Genomic DNA, 17,158 nt, shown 5'->3' on the forward strand with positions numbered 1-17,158 from the left:
AAATTTAGGCAGATAAAAGCCAGTGTGAGTGGATAGAGATGTTCCGTGTGGAGATATGTCTCCCAGCATGACGGTTGTGTTAATCTCTGTGTGTTCTCATCTAGTAGCATATTTAATTCTAGCAGATACAGCCGACAGAAGATTGTGGAGAATGTGCTGTTTGAGGTTTGAGAGAGAGAAAGAACTGCCAATGGACATTTGCATAAACCAGTCTTTTTTCCCTGTGGTGGCTGGCAGCCAGAGACGAAAACAGAAAGGACGGAAGTTTTACTCAACAAACAGCCACTTGCTTCCAAACCTTAAAAGAGAAAAATACAATTTAAAAAAACAGCCCGCTAATCGCTGCTACGTTTAAACATCAAGATTTTGGTTTCCTCATCTTTTCCCACAAAATAACCATAAAAAGCCCCCCCCCTCTCTCTCTTCATTCTTTAGCTTTCCTCAAAGACCACAAGAATTGCACATGAAAACCTCACAAACACACTTATTGCAGGAATTGTACAAACAGCTTCGGGGAATATGTTTTATTTGATGTCCAGCCGCTGTACTGTCTGCTTGTTACCGTAGAAACATGTGCTGTGGTCCATAAACACATTGTTGAGGAGCACATCAACAAGCTCTGCATTTAACAGTTGGAATATGTTTTTCATTTGAGATTGACACAATTACTTATTTGACGGGTAATGCAGATATCCATATTTAAAGACCGAAATAGAATATTGATATATACGTATAATACATTTTGTCAAAATTCTAATTTTGTCATTTTAAGATTATCCAGTATATTGGCCACTAATGAAAACATTTTAAACAACGAGAAAGAAACAAGCAAAATGTTTCATGGGTCCTCCTGTCCTGGGTGTGCGTTCTTTAAAGAATCAACGGGGATGCGGTGTTTGTTTCCTCTCCCAGTGGCAAAGAGATTCACAACTTCTCCCTTTACATAAACACATTCACCAGTTTTTCGCCTTGAGAGGCATTTTTTTTCAGTCTTTCCTTAGTGAATATGACCCTTATGGTGAGTGTTTTTTCCCAGGATGCACCTTGGCTGGGACATGTCTCACTCAGGCGTCTGCTAGCTGTTAGCGTAGCCCCTTGAGGCCGGATGGTGGAACATAAAGTGACAGCTCTGTCCCTTCACACATAAACAACCATCAGCCTTCTCCACTAATGGCCAAACCAGCTTTTTAGCCTGTTTTTTTTTTCTTTTTGTTTGTTTATGTGTTCTGTGTATTCATTTATTCATGGACCTTTCTCTCTTCTTCATCCACTCTTCTGTACCTTCTGCCTCTGTGTCCTCTCTTTCTTTTTCTGTCTCTCTCTGTCTCTGAGCAGCAGTTTTATGCAGCTCAGCTAGCTGCCATGCAGGTGTCTCCGGGGGCCAAACACAGCACAGTGCCTCAGGCCAACCTGGCAACCGGAACACACTCGCCCACCAGCGGCCAGAGCGAGAAAAACAGAAGCACCCACCACCAAAGCCCAAGGTATGCATTTGTGGATGTGTATTAGGCTGGAACAACTGCGGTTAATTTACCATCCAGAGCTAATAGTCTTTGTATGTACTGGTTTTGATGTTTTTTTTTTTCTTTGGTTGATTACCCATAACTCGCGCAAGCTGGCACAATGCCCTCAATTCTCCATGCCTCATTGCATTGTTCCATTTCAAGTGCTTGGTTATGGAAGCTTCTGAAAGGTCCTTGGTCCTCAAACCCGAAGTCTAGCTACCACCACTGTGTTGTGCTTTTCCGATAGTGTATAAGGCTCTGAGCAGGTATCTTTCCCTTTGGCCATCATGGCAGCAGGAGGCCAGAGCTATCTGAGCGGAATAAAGCTCCATGAATATCAGGCAGGGCAGAAATAAAAGCAGCCTGTCTGGCCTCTCTTCCCTCCTGCTGGGCTGGTCATTCTAGACGCCCGGACACCCCTGCAAGCCCATTCTGTTCCGCTCAGCAGTACAATAGCTGGACCGTGGGGCGGCCAGGGCTGGATAAACATGTGTGAAGGCCTGTTGCCTGCTCTCTCTCCGGCCTTGAGCCACAGCTAAGCCTGATGCTTGTTTGGACAGGGAAGAGAACAGACCTGGAGCTCAACCACATGCCTGTTGCATAGAGAAGAGTTCAGTATGTTTCCGTCTGTCAATCTCAGTGCAAAGCTTTGGCGTCCCCATCGTTTGGGCCTGGCCCCATGCAGCTTGATGTGTCAAAGGCTAATGAAGACTGGTTTCCTCAAACATTTGGTCCTTTGTCACATGCCCAAATAAATGGAGAGAAAAAAGAGGGAAAGAGATAATACAGATAATTGGCAGTGCCGTCTGGCACCTGCTAGGCCTCCGCAGCTACTGAGCCATGAGAAAATGACCTTTTCCTTAAATATATTTTCTGTCTCTCTCATATAACCTGTCAAGTATTTCAAAGTGGATACTTGGTATCTCAAACCTTCGGTTTCCCTCTCCAGATTTTTCCTCAATCAGGACCCTCTTGTTTGTTCTATCTGTGTCTGCAAGCTTTTGCCATCATGAAGGGGCAGGCATGTATATTTCAAGGTTGCTGCCCTGGGGTAGTTGCCACTCTCTCATTTTAAGACGTGCGCCATGTGTCAGACAGCTGGTTGGACTGAGGCGTACAAAGCTTAAGTGCATTACCCCCGGGGGAAGCCTCAGAACTCAGGTGCATCACAAAGTCACTATATCACGGTTTTCACTATGTGACCTACTCAGATTCACACATGCAGACCCTCACACCCCACATTCCTTCACCTAGGCCCAGTGCTGCCACAGTTGGTTCTAGGATCTTTCTTAAAATTTCTATATTTACACTTACAACTAGATTGTATGGTTGGTCAGCATTCTGAGCTTTGATGCTTCCAGTGTAAACAACCTCAAGCAGTCGCGACACACTAATCGCTTCCAGTGTTGACACAATATTATTGTTAATTTATTTTTTAAAGTTACTTCTTTGGGCTTTTTATACTTTTATGTGGAAAGTTGCGCTGTGTGTTGATGCACTTACCATAAGGCTATTGGCACCGACAGGTTACTGTTAATTTCTAAGGTTTTTTTTTAGGTTTTGGATTTCTACATGACTTATATCTAATTTTATATGAGATTTAAGCTTATTCATTTTCTATTTGAGTTGTCTCCTCCTGTAAAATGTATGACGGATCTTAAAGCTAGCCTTCCTCCTCTCACATGGCTTTGCCAGTCTTCATTAGTTCTCCTCTCACCCGCTACATTCTCTTTGGCTAACATCCCACCCAAGGATTTGCTTCTCGAAGAACAATCCACCATTGGGGCGGGAGGCAGGCATTATCTGTCATAAATATTCAGTTTTCCTCTTCAATGCAGCCTCACTACACACCCGACACAATATGGGTCATGATACAGTATTCTCCTCAATCGCATCTTAGTGTTCTCATTGAGCAGGGTCTTTTGTGTGTCTCCCTTATGATGGAGTCCACATCCCACTGGTTCTCTTTCCATTGAGCAGCACTAATGAGGACAATCCTGTTACGGCCCATCACAGCACAAGCAGTGAGGGAAAGGTCTTAATCAAGCTCTCCAGACCTTAGAAGCTCGGTTCCAAAAACCTAGCATGCCGCCTTGCTGCCTACAGCCTCTAAAAGAGAGCAAATGTCTGCTCCTTCTACTGCAGAGGCAAGACGAAGAGAGACACTGTAATTCTGTGAGATGTGGTTGTCCTCTATGGCTGCTGCAAATGCCTTTGTGTTTCTGGCCATTAATGATACAGAGAAAAGCTCAAGAAACAGGTGTCGGTACAGATGCTGCGCTCCCCATATAAGCACATATAAGATCCCACCGCAGTGGGAGCATGCTAGTGACCTGAGACTCACTCGGCCAGACAAAAATGATTGACATCTGTGGCTTGAACGAGGGCTGGTGAGGTCTTTAGACCCTAGAGGTCTGAGGTCTGTTGTGGTTTCGATATGGAACTATAAAGCTGTTGAGAACAATAGTAATGACAGAAAGCTCTTAATGGCAATTAAGACAGGTTTAGGCCTTCACTGCAATGTTCTAATGATGTGCACAGGGCAGTATCTGCCATTCTGAGACCTAATTGGCTCTATGGTGCCTTCTCTGATGTGATTACAATGTCAGCAGGGTTGATATCCGGGTACTAGTCATTTGCATGTATGGATAGAGTCCACCACTGGTAACCTGGAGGCACAGAGGCGGTGTTGTTTGTTTATTATGTAATTTAGTCCAATTGATATCTGTGCACATCTGAAACTGGAATGTGTGCATCAAATAATCATTTGCGCTTATATTTATGGAATACTTGGTTATTCTGTGTTTGTGTCTATGCTTGTGTTTTTTCTTCTCAATGCGCAACATGTTTGGTAAATGTGTGTGAATCTTCTCATTTAAGCATGTTTCTTTACATGGTATTGTCCCATTTGTTCTATTGTTTGATTGAGCATGGGTGTGCTGCATGTCTATTGCGCCATGGCATTGCACAAAGTCAATCCAACATTGGCAAGTTTATCAACTGGCCTGCGCAACCGCAGTTAATCTTACATTTCCTTGTGTTCTGGCCGCATCTGCTGAAAACCTACATTTCGGCGTGCGGTCAGCTGATTTGACCCCTGCTGGGAGATTTGATTGGGTCCCAAGTCTCTGAGGAGAAAAATCACACCAGGCCAAACGTGTTGCTGTTTTGCAGGACGAGGGCGCTCAGCCCTTGAATCTGTCGTCCAAGCCTAAGGCATCCGAGAGCAAGTCACCCAACTCCCCCGCTTCCCCACAGGTCCCTGCCCTGAAGCTGGGCCCCGGGTCCCTGAAGCACAGCGCCCCCTCCAGCATCGGAGGACCACCGTCCAGACTCAGCTCCATAGGTACCCACACCTCCACAGTTCATTGCAATTCAGTAAACACACACAAATCGCAGCATAACCTGCTTAATGTTATTAAATATTGCCCTGGATGTATCTCTCAAGAGCATTTCCTACTCCCTGGATATGTTTTTCTGCTGGCACACACTCTTGTATGAGACGGTAATTGATGTTACATTTTTAGGTTTGTAGAATTTAATTTTGCCTGAAGGGCACATTGTCAAACATTTATTAGTCTAAATGGTGGGGGAGAGCTTGTTAAGCAGCTGTGTTTGGAAGCGAAAGAGAGCGAGACAGCGGATGGGAAGGTTTAACGGCGTTTATTTCTGTTGTTTAGAGGTGCTGAATAGAGCAACACAAGCCTTCCTGACAGGCGCTGAGATTAGACAAGCCTCTTATACAACTCTGTTACCACCCACAGCACAAACAACATACATTAATAGCACAATAAAGCAATATTCTCCCCTCCTCACAACAGTTAGCCATTTCAGACTTCTTCCCTGTAATCGCAGTGTTTTTCTACAAATCCTGGGATTTAATGGCAGATTAGTGGATTTGGCGCCCAGATGTTTTTTGTTCTGAAAAAATGGATTAGAAAGTAAAGTTTTCACTGGAATCCTTTAGAACATGACGCGACGAGCGGTTCTTTTAGATCATTAAATTTGAAAGTGCCGTATGTCCCATGATTACTCCATCTGGAGCACATCGTTAAGGGGTCAGGAAGTATTGTGATATCAAAGACGTATTCAGAACCCCACATAAAATGTTGTTTGTGGGTGTATGTGTTTATCTGGATGCATATTTATATTTCAACTCGACAGATGCCTTTGAATGCCCTTTTTGTGCAATTTCTTCATCTTTCCATCCTTGTTCTCCACCTCTCTTATCTGTTTGACCTTGCTAAGTGACATCTGTCCTTAGACTTTCCAGCATGCCCGACCCCGTGCATCCCTTACTTTTTGTGTCACTGTCACCACAGAAACACAACATGGGCTGTCAAGGACTGTGTCCTCTAAGGCCATCACTCTTCCTTGCCTTTCCTCAGAAGCCAAAAAGAAAGTTTCACTCTTCGGGTCACTGTAATGTTAAAAGTGTAATGCTGTTTATATTTTGCGTTATTAGTCTGATAGTCATCTCTTCTTTAAACAAGTCATTCTAAATGTAAGAACAACAATCTCTCTTTAGTGGGGTCATTGCTCTCAATTAACACTCCAGACATTTTTTTTTGTACCCTCTATTAAATCAACTGTCAGGAAGTGTGCTGGCTCTCACACCCTGTGACCTGTGGCCACTTCAGCAGATATGACTTTTAAAAGAGTTCCCTACTCTGTCATTTCAAATGAAAGCATTTAATCCATCCTATCCAGCATTAGCGACCGGATTAGGGAAGATAAAGACTCATAATCTAGCATAGGTCTTTGTTAGATCTATCCTGGCAAGATAATGCTCCACCACACATACACTAGCTAACAGATGCGGCTAACGGCTTGGGCGGTTAAGCTGCTGAGAATAATACAAATAATAGCCATGAAAAGATGGTTGGAAACATCTTTGATATGCTCGGAGGCAGATGTTGCAGAATGGGCCAAATTAGGCCGCTTATGGCTTTAATATCAGTAATCTCCTCTCTTTTTTTTTTTCTTTAAAGATTTCCCTGAGCTTTGGTCTGAATAAAAGCTTACAGAATGGCAGACAGAGAGAAAGAGAGAGAGAGACTGCTTTTATATATGTGGGATATAAGACAAATTGCACATTTTAGCAAATCTCTCAATGTAAAAAATGCAGATTTGGGAGATTTTCTTCGGGCGTCAGCATCTGTTTTTAACTGGATCTCTTATCGTTTGTGTGTGAAAGTAATGCTCCATTCCAAAACCTAGTGAGCTGCCTACAGAGGCAACATTTTAAGGCAAAAGCTATCCCAAAAGGTAGGAATATATAATTATACAGCCTCCTTCACTGAGAAGGCAATCACAGAATGCATTGCGACAAGTGCAATAAATTGCAAAATGCATTGCAACAACATGCAAAATTGCTAACAGGGAATGGAAGTTGGCGATTTGGAAAATGCAGGAACCATTTGAAAATGACTGCTTTACAAAAAGACACATTTATATGCTTTACCCGTCTGCTGTCTTACAGTCTCTTGTTTTATGCTTGTGCTCTTTCTCACTCATACCTTTCACGTTTTCAGACCTGCTGTCATCCATCACCTCCGGCGGCTACCTGAACGACCATGAGGCAGTGACCAAAGCTTTCCAGGAGGCCCGACAGATGAAGGAGCAGCTAAAGAGAGAACAGCAGGTTCTCGATGCCAAAGTAGCGGCAGTCAACAGCCTGAGCCTCAACAATGGTCGCTCAGAGAAGGTTCGATTAACTCAGGTCTTGCATTTACAGACTTGCTCATTCTTTCAATTTGTGAAGGGATTCATCACCAATGAAGTGAGAATTAAAACAGCCAAAACAACACAAACAGAAGCGTTAATTACAACAGAACGTGTTTATCTCTGAACAAAACGATTTCCCAAAGCTGTTCTTGTGAAGAGGAGCAGTGGAGGTGAATAAGATCTGAAAGCTCTTTTGTTGTGCACAATTGCGATGACTGGGAGGCAGGCTGAGGGCAAGCAGGGCGCAGTGAACAGGATGCTAATTTTAATGGCGTAGCTGATGCTAATGTGAAGTGACTGGGGTGACTCCTTGGCTGTGCGGCTAAATTGGACTTGTTTGCTAAACACACTGGAGTCAGCTGGTCCACGAGCCACAGGACAGGAAACGCCTTCGACCACAGATAATAAAACACACTCGCTTTTCTGAGGAATTTGCATACAAATGCTTTAAAAAGCAGAGTGCGTCAGTAAACAAGCATTAAATTATGGACAACTTTGCCTCATCCATCTCTAATGGCGTGATTGTGCACATCAGCAGAGGAAGGCGCTTGTGTATACACAGGTGTCCTTGCTTCCTGATCTTCTCTGCCACACAGAGATTTGGTTTATTTCATAAACCTTTATGTGTAAACTCATATCAACATCTGCAAATACACAGTAGGTAAATGCTTAACAAAAGCATGTTTATGGGTGTGCTGATCTCCGCTTCAGTTTAACACAGGCACACGTTGGTAGGGTTTTTCTTCTCTCGGCCAGGCTTAGTGGCTGTGCTGATTGCTACTAGGTTAATGAAGGTGCATTAGGAATAATCCACATCTCCCAAGCACTCTATCCTTATTATGATTTACAACAGATCAGCTGCACTTTACCCTGACCACAGCTTTATGCCCTTACACACACCGCCCTCCCTGCTGCACTTTTGCACGTTTAGAGTACAGAGGGGTTATTTTTGATTAAGGCCACACATCCGAATGCTGAAAAAAGGGCAGATTAGCTGCAGTACATATGCAACAAACACCTGAAGAGAGTTTTCAATTACTCTGTTTTACAGTATGTGGATGAATTATTTTCCTGTATTTGTCATATTTCAGATTGAAGCATTACGTTTTAATAAAATAAAAATAAAAAGACTTTAGCCTTTTGTTACATATCAGCTATGACCCATGTTTTGCTACTTAGTAGTCTTAGCAAGGGGGGTTGGGGTGATGAAAAATCTGTAGTACAGGATGAGTCGTGTAGTTTTGTCCATTTTCTTAGAGAAGGCTAATTTTTAAATGTGCATTTCTATTTAAAATGACTTTTTTTCCCAACTTTTAGGAGTACTGTAGCATATAGATGATTTCAAAGTTAATAGACATAGACTAAAATCCAGTCTGGATTGCAGTGGTTTGTGCTGAAATGCAACATGGCAAAGTTGTTCTTTCACTATTCTTTGCCCATTCATATTTTTACTTTCATATTGTTACTTGACTTTACCTCCTACGTGACTGAGGTCCACATCTGCCAGCCCATCTAATGTTTGTTTTTCCTCTTCAGTCCATTATCTCCTGATTTTAGACAATTACTGTCCCTCTCCATTTTAGCCTCAACTCTCTGAGTGAGAGTGTGCTGCGTGCTTTTAACTTGTTCTCCAGGAACACATTGTGCGGGCAAATCAAGCCCTGTTCCCAAACCCTTTTGTGTCACACTAAGCTAAATGGATTGTGGAAGATGAACAAGGCCAATCGTCTATGTGATGAAGTTTTAGTGTCAATCCAAACAAGGTTTAGCTGGTTAGCATGGCCCGGTTAGCCTCTGCTGGTACATGTTGTAACTACACCAGCTTAAAACCAACTTTCTTTCAAAATTAGCTGATATTTTGCAAGTAAATGTTGTGGAAATCTTTCATGAGGGCTGTTGAGATGAACAGGAGTATTAACGGATAGCTTTCGCCAGATAATAAAGACCTTCTACTGTATAAAGCCTGAGTTTTCATGTTGTCACATTATCAAACCTGATCATCTCTCCATTTGTCTCTCTCTTTCTCTTTGTCTCTCCGGGGAGAGATTCTCTCTCCATTACACATTCATTTAAACCCCACTCACTTACTCAGTCTGAACAATTAAATCTCGATGGCTGCGAAATGGTGTAATGCATTTCATTACAGAGTCGCAGAAGGCCCGGGTCACTCTCTAATGGTGAGGACTTTGTCTGTGAGTGTGTTTTAAACGTAGCGTGGATTCAGGATGGAGTCTAATTGACTAATTAAGCCCCAGATGCAGCTTCGGGGGGGTGATGGGGAGTGTGCATGTTTAGAGAGAGCAGAGGGTTTTGTGTTGAAATATGTGGCCCAGCTACATTAGCCATGTAAATGCATAGTAAATCTCTTTTTATTGGGTGTAATAAATACCCAGGAGGCTGTGCGGTCCAGCCCCACTCTCATCTCTGGAGCACTCGCGCTCTCTAATGCATTGACCTTAGGGCTAAGCGAGAGAGACAGAGATCGAGTGAGTAAGAGAGGGAAAGAATAAATGTAAATAGATTGCAGGTGGCAACCAGGCTACTCGTTTTTGATGGATAAACATTAACTCACATTTTCATTCATTTTCGTTTTCTTCCGAGTCTTTTTGTATGCACTTGAATTGTCAGTTCATCGGTGCTTATGCTAATGAATCTGTTGATTTGTTGAATATAAATCTAACTGGATTGGCTGTATGTTATGTGTGTACAGGATAAAGCCGCTCTTGAAAGCCTGAGCCAACAGTTAAAACATTCTGAAGAGAGCAAGTTCACTCATGCAATGATGGACTTCGGCATCAGTGGGGATTCAGATGGTAAGATGCTCTTTTTTAAATGAATCTCTCTATTGATTTTATTGTGTCATAAAAGAAATAAAATAAAAATACATATATATTTTCATTGTATTGTGAACAACTCATCCATCCATATTAAATCATACATTTGTTTTGATCTTATTACTTTTAACTTAAAAATACTTCTCCAATAATTTCACCTTCTTACAGTCACTTGCATAACCAGTGGATGAAACCAGGACCCAATCCTACATTTTTTATTTTTTAGTTGTGCTATTTTTTTTTCCTTTGATAATCTGTTTTTCTCAGATGTGTCTCATAACATTTTAAAAACTTCAAAGATACTTTAAGGTTAATGTGCAATAACCATGGACCCTATTTACTTTTTGACTGCCAACTCGCTTTTAATCTTTCTCCATTCCATTCTTCATGGTTCTCAGTGGATAAAATTACATCCAACCCTACATTTCTGTCTCAATTGATGTGTACTGTACTTGTGAGTATGTGTATCCCCACACTAACAGTGACTCCCTGTTTTCCTTCTCCAGGAAGCCCGAGTGTGTCAGACTCACGGATCTTCAGGGAGGCTCGAGGACGTGGCAGCAGCGAACCGCACATCAAGCGGCCCATGAACGCCTTTATGGTCTGGGCTAAAGACGAGAGGAGGAAGATCCTTCAGGCGTTCCCTGACATGCATAACTCAAACATCAGCAAGATCCTCGGTGAGAGAGAGAGAATAGCCAGAGACAGCACTAGTAAATCTCTCCAACCACTTATCTAGCCACTTCAGGTTTACTAGCGTCCTCTCTTGTTTCCAGCTGTGCAGTTTTTGACTCAAGGCTTTTGATCGATTTATATTCCATCCGGCTTTGATTCACCACATACTGTATTGCCTAATTGGCTGAGATTTGTGGGTACATTAAATATGGGTGGGGCTTAAAGGCTGGCTCCTTCGGGAAGAACTATGCAGCCAGCCACAGAGAATTCCCTCTGTTCCTTCTCCCCAACACACACACACACACACACACACACACATCCCTTTCCCGCACTGCATTGTGTAACCACAGCCTAATGAATCGCTCTAGAGGGCCGACTCCAACAATGATGATATAATTCATTATGCATTAAACCAGCTCTCCAGTCTGTCTGACATTTTCTCCAGACCTCTGGGATTGTGTTTGACATTTTAAAGAGCTCCTAAGCGTTTTATAACGCTGGAAAATCTGGTTTTAATAAGGCCCCGCTCTCTCAATTGTTAACAGAAGGAGTTTCCCCTTTCCAGTGCTGGGTGCATGTCAGGGCCAGTGGTGACAGCTTTTTCCCATTAAACATACAGTAGGACTGTGTAAATTCAACACAGACTCACATATACACACACGTAACACCCTGAACACACGTTTGCTGGAGTTCCTGGGACTGTGGCATGTGTACACTGTTGTGTATGTGTTCACACTTCTCTGTTAATGAGATATAAGAGACACCGGCCACAGGTACACCTGTTGAGCTCTGATAATTAGATGGAGTGTGTTAGTGGCCCACTTAACCCGCTGTCACCTGGAATAATGACGCACGTCACCAGTGTGTGTTTTGGAGGGCAGAGAGCACACTCTATTCTTCTCTGTTTGACATCAGCTCCACTCAAAGGTACTCATTAGACCAAACAAAAATCCTCTCTTAGTGCAAAGTGCCAGTTCTGAGGCTAACGATAGGCAGTTAAAAGCTGTACTGAGCATTGAGAGTGTGCAAAATTGCATATTTTAAAAATCGAATTGCCTGAATGATTTAGTCGTCTAATCTGTCTTAAAGAAGCAGTGTATTAGTCAGGGTTTGAGTTCATCTGAGCCTGATCTGCCCTATTTTTTTCCTAAATGTTTATGGCTGTAACGGCCATCCGTTATCCGTCTGAATCGCAAGTGTGTTTGTTCTCTCTAACACCTTGTTGTTCTTGCAGGTTCTCGTTGGAAATCCATGACCAACCTGGAAAAGCAGCCATATTATGAGGAACAGGCCCGTCTTAGTAAGCAGCACCTAGAGAAATACCCCAGACTACAAATACAAACCACGGCCCAAACGCACCTGCCTAGTGGACGGAAAGAAATTGCGCATTGGAGAATATAAGGCCATCATGCGCAACCGCAGACAGGAAATGCGCCAGTACTTCACCGTAGGGTACGTTTCATTATATTACACATTCCAGTAATGTATTCATTTTAAAGTCTACATCTTGTTCCCAGTAGACAATCAAGAACCCACCCCACATTGTTTCTTAAATATACAGTTTCACTCAGTTTTATACGTAAAATGGGTTATGGATGCCATTTTTGGTTGACTTTTAGCATGTATAGTACCAAACATTTGACTAGCATCCCATGTTGCCTGTTTGTAAAGTGTAAACTTTTAGGAAACAACAATCTGATGAGTGTTTTCACCCAGGCTCTGCTAACAGATTGCATGTTTGTTGTACAACAGGCAGCAAGCCCAGTTGCCCTTGTCCTCAGCGGGCGTTGTGTACCCAGGCGCGCTCTCTATGGCAGGAATGCCCTCTCCACAGATGCCCTCTGAGCACTCGAGCATGTCTAGTAGCCCCGAACCAGTCCCACCCAGCAGCCAGCCCTCTTACCTCACACACAAGGGGGAGGTGCCTCGCGTTAAAGAGGAGGAGCTCCGAATGGACGACGGCAACGGCGACGCCTACGATGACTTCGACTACGAAGATGATGACGGGGACTATGGCAGTGACAGTGAGAATCACATCACTCAGTAAAGCTGCCGATCACGGCCATCTCACCAGTCACCTGGCATCTCACGCGAGCAAACTTCATTCCACCCCCATACACCGTCCAATCAGGACTCCTCCAGAGCCAAGCCCGATATTCACAGCAAAGCACAGGACCTGTCAAAATCAAAGTGACTGTTACATGGAAAGGAGGGTCTTGTAAAGGAAGTATAACACTTGCCTTGACTCCCGCTGAACGAACGAACCGCGGCAAGTTCACATTGAATCACGAGTAAGCTACGACGACATAGGAAAAATGACCCTTAACCGGTTTGTTGTCGAGACGTTTATTACTAAGGACCTGTCAGTCGACCCGTCATAGACACTTTAAAACGGTGGACCTGTATGTTTCTAAAGAGACACTTTTAAACAGCTTTTTTTCTTGGTTCTATAATCTTCTCACTCAGGTACACAGTGCCAACAAGTGGCTTTGTGAATGTGTTTTTGTTGTTTTTGTGCAACAGTTTTAATAGAGAAAAAAGACTTATTTTCCTCTTCACCGTAAAGCACCTGAGAGGAGTAAAATGACAGACATTTCCTTTTTTTTTCTCTCTTCGGTGTGCTATTAGCTGAATCTTTCTATCATCCTCACACCCATGTCCTATCACTCAAAGATGTCATTTCTGTTGGACGAAAGGATGGAAGGGAGGATTCGCGTCCCTTCACTCAGGAGTTCGGACATCGCTGGATGACAGACAATCCCTTCTCCCTCACATCTTTTCCTCTTGACACGCTTTTACTCTTCCTTTCTCCTCCTCTTCTGTGGGAGCTTTGGTTGTTGACGTCTCTCTCAGGTGTGGAGACAAACTTTAAGAGATAGCACAAACTTTGTGTTTGATGGACAGCCGACATGGCGATGGTTATCATGGAGAGTGAAGCCTCGAGCAGAATTATTGTATGCGTGCACATTTCTTTATGTCTGTGTGTGTGGATGAATGCGCATTTCGCTAGGTTTTAAGTTAATTTTTATTACGTGTAGACGGTTGATGTGCTGGTCATGTGAACATTTGCAAAAGGAAAAACATTAATATTCAAAACGTACGATTCATGCTAGCAGCCAGATCAGTGCGGAAGGAAGCCAAATGTTTAATAATAACGCTGTATTTATCATTCTTTTTGTTTTCATTTTTTGTCCGGTCATTCATTTGATGTTAATTTTTTCCCCGTCATTCTCATTGTCCCCCCGAACAACTTGTTTCTGTCATCGCTGGGTGACAGACATCACTGCACCTCATTCTGAAAGGAAAGGAGGAGACACGGAGAGAAAAGCTCTCTTGAGGAGAGGCTGTGCTTGAATGGCGTATTGAAGGAGGAGAATAGAGTTCCCACAAGCCCCGGTGCTCAGCACTCTGTTTTCAAAGGACAGCTCTGAGAGAAACCAGGGAGATCTCTGTTCAAGACGAGCACGAGTCTGCGTTTCAATCAGCGCCCCTTAATATATCTCACATCTCTACTCCTCCGCAGGGCAGGGGCTTGTGTTCTGTCTCTCTCTCTCTCTCGCTCCTCTTTATTTCCCATCTATCACTGGTTTTATCAGTGCAGAGGAGTCTCCGAGCCGTGCCATCAGTCATCCGCTCTCTGTGTGGCTCTGACTGACCCACTCCATCTTACTGCACCTGTGTGGCTGCTGTTGGCACAGCGATGGCGTTTGATTGACGTCTGCCCTAACCGTAACTACTCTGCCAGCCTCTCTCTGGCCTGGTGTGGGCATAAGCGGGCAGCTGGATGACAGAGACACAAGCTGTTAGGTGAACAGCAGCCAGACTCCAGACATTAATATCTGTTTTTTCCCCTTCACATCTACCCAAAGGCCGTCCACTCACAACACATATCAAATTATATATTTAGAATGCACACGTATAACTAAAACCATGTTTGAATTTTCTGGCCTACTTGAGATTTTTTTTTCTGACCATAAATGTTAAAGGTACTCTTGACGCCTGTAGCGCTAGCAAAGTGATGACCAATCGCATTTAGCGTGTTCGTCTTTGTCTAGTTTATTCGGTTCGATGAGCTCCAGTCCCGTCGGTTGTTTGTATTTGTGTTTTGCCTCCATGTCAACGTCTCTCTGCTGTCGAGGTTGGGAGGAGCCGTTTCAGACTCTGCATGTTAATGTTTTAGTTTGTATTTGCAAATACTGTATTTTATTTTAACTGCCTCTAGTGTAATAATATTATTAACAATAATTATAAGAATAGGCAGCATTTCCTAAGTTTAGTAAGTTATGTACAGTATAATTTATTATTTTCCTCCATTTGGATTTTTTTTTATGATCGTATGGAAACTGCGCTTGATAAAGCATTATATTTAGCTGGGTAGGTATTTAGATCTAATCATTATGTTCAATATTCAGTTTTTTCGTTCTCTTATTTTATTTTATTTGTTCTTGGGTTTTTTTGTTGTTGAATTAATCCTGTTCTGATGCTGATATATCTCTGAGAAAGTGGTCACGGTGAACTGCTGATATGAAGGAAAAGAGACATTTCTCTTTATTTCCATTTTCTTTTTCTCCTCCGTGCATCGTTCATGAACTCCAAACACGTTTCTTAAAGCACTAGGACTCCGGACACTTGGAGACAAACATAAGAAGAACATGATATTTTTATTTGTAATGGTTTATGTATAATGTGAAGTTTCCTATCTGTTAATTCTCTTTTTCTTTTACTGAAGATAAAGAAAACCGCTATATTATACCCCAATTGTTATTGAACAGAAAGAGCGTGGATCTTGTTTACTGATTTTTGTCATCCTCTCTCTTACATTTCATTGGAACATCACTGGTTTAGACAAATGCATTTGTTTACCTATTTTGTCAAATTGGGGTACAGTTACAGTACACAGCACCTAACCCTTAAAAGGATAGTTCACCCCAAAAATGAAATTGACAAAGCCTATATGTCTTACTTTCTTCTGTAGAACACCAATGGAGACATTTAGCAGATTGTCCAAGCTGCCCTATCAGCACAATAACAGTAGATAGAGCCCAGGGGCTCTGGAAAGAAAAACAATGCATCATAAAAGAGCTCCAAACAGCTGTATTATATTCTTAAGTCCTCTGAAGCCATATAACAGCTTTGTGAGAGAAACAGACTGAAATGTAAGCAAGTCACCATTCACTTTCATTATGTGCAAAACAGCAGCTTGGACATTCTGTTAAACATCTTTAGTGTTTGCCAGGAGATTAAAAGTGAAACGGGTTTTGAGAGATGGTGGCAGGTAAACTGTCAATTTTAATCAAAAGACATGACTTTCCTGAATTGATCAAACTGTCTGATTCCAGTGAAGCTCCACTGAATGGCCATATTAGATGTTTTTATCTCCAGAATTGTTTTAGCTCCACACACTGCCTCCGTCTGTCAATCAAGCTCACACTAGTGACATCACAGTCAGAGAATAGCCAGCATCTGATGTGACCATGCCTTCACATTTAGTAATTCCCTCAATCATATCAATCGATAGGGACACGTATGCTGGCTGGTTTAACACACTAGGTCACGTTCTGTCAACCAATGATCCGTCAGCATGGTCTTTAGAACTCATACTCTGCTAATGACGGCCTGTATTATGAACAATAACTAAAAAGACAATCAAAGTCATGTGTGGAGCTCAAAACGACGTTAAATGACATCAAACTAAAAGTACTTAGAAACGTATCTTACCATCTCAACTTGAAAATCGAGAAAGATAATTATGTAAATATAGCATAGAGTTATAGATTTATATTTTGTTCATAACACAGTGTAATATAAGTTGTATATTTCTTTCTCTCTTTTATTGATGTTATTCATGCCACAATAAAAGCAAGAGTTACTGTACTCTTACGGAAAAAAAAAATGAAAAAAAAAGCAAGCCGTGGGTTACCACCATCTGTTCTAAGTTGACGTTTTTCAGTATTACTGCCAGTCAAGGCTCAAATAAAAACAGCAACGTGTTCTGTATCTCTACTGTGTGTCTGTGGCTCCTTTTTCTGCCCTACTGCAACTCACCAACTCCATAATTAAACTGCCAAAAAGCACCACACTGCACACTCAATACTATCTGTCTACAGTTACGTGCCAACACATGAAGCAATCGCAACATTTTTAGGCCAAACAAAGGGAATTCCCAGTGCTGAACGTCATTGTGTGTGTCTGGAATTACATACGTCACGTCGGATAGTAGGACACCTGCCGAGGTTACAAATATTTGTAGAAGAATGTTCATGAATTACACCGTATTCTTAACAAATCTTAAAGGTTTGTCTCGATCGCTCTCCCTCACGTAGGTGGTCGGAGATGTTTTAACTTTAATACCAGACTTTCTTAACCACACATTTCAATTAGAAATAATATTTGTGCCACAAATCAAAAAAATTGCCT

At 42.4% G+C, this 17,158-nt stretch overlaps 1 pseudogene; it reads left to right on the plus strand.

Moving 5' to 3' along the window:
- The first annotated feature begins 1,441 nt into the window (after positions 1-1,441).
- LOC113065206 (transcription factor SOX-5-like) lies at positions 1,442-16,744 on the plus strand (annotated as a pseudogene).
- The last annotated feature ends 414 nt before the right edge of the window (positions 16,745-17,158 follow it).

This window comes from Carassius auratus, chromosome 4, assembly GCF_003368295.1.
Source record: "Carassius auratus strain Wakin chromosome 4, ASM336829v1, whole genome shotgun sequence".
NCBI classification, from domain to species: domain Eukaryota; kingdom Metazoa; phylum Chordata; class Actinopteri; order Cypriniformes; family Cyprinidae; genus Carassius; species Carassius auratus.